Source organism: Galeopterus variegatus, unplaced genomic scaffold, assembly GCF_000696425.1.
Source record: "Galeopterus variegatus unplaced genomic scaffold, G_variegatus-3.0.2 Scaffold4919, whole genome shotgun sequence".
Classification (NCBI taxonomy): domain Eukaryota; kingdom Metazoa; phylum Chordata; class Mammalia; order Dermoptera; family Cynocephalidae; genus Galeopterus; species Galeopterus variegatus.
This window is the reverse complement of record NW_007731030.1, coordinates 49,197-49,446: the sequence shown is the minus strand read 5'-3', so window position 1 is coordinate 49,446 and position 250 is coordinate 49,197.

The following is a 250-nucleotide window of genomic DNA, read 5'->3' as shown; positions in this document are numbered from 1 at the left end:
CATATAAATGTCTGGATAGCTTTTTCCATCTCAGAGAAAAATGCCATTGGAATTTTGATGGCGATTGCATTGAATCTGTAGATCACTTTGGGTAATATGGACATTTTCACAATTTTATTTCTTCCAATCCAAGAGCATGGGATATCTTTTGATCTTCTTGTGTCCTCTTTAATTTTTCTCAACAGTGGTTTGTAGTCATAGAGATTTTTCACATCGCTGGTCAGCTTTATTCCTAAATATTTTAATTTTT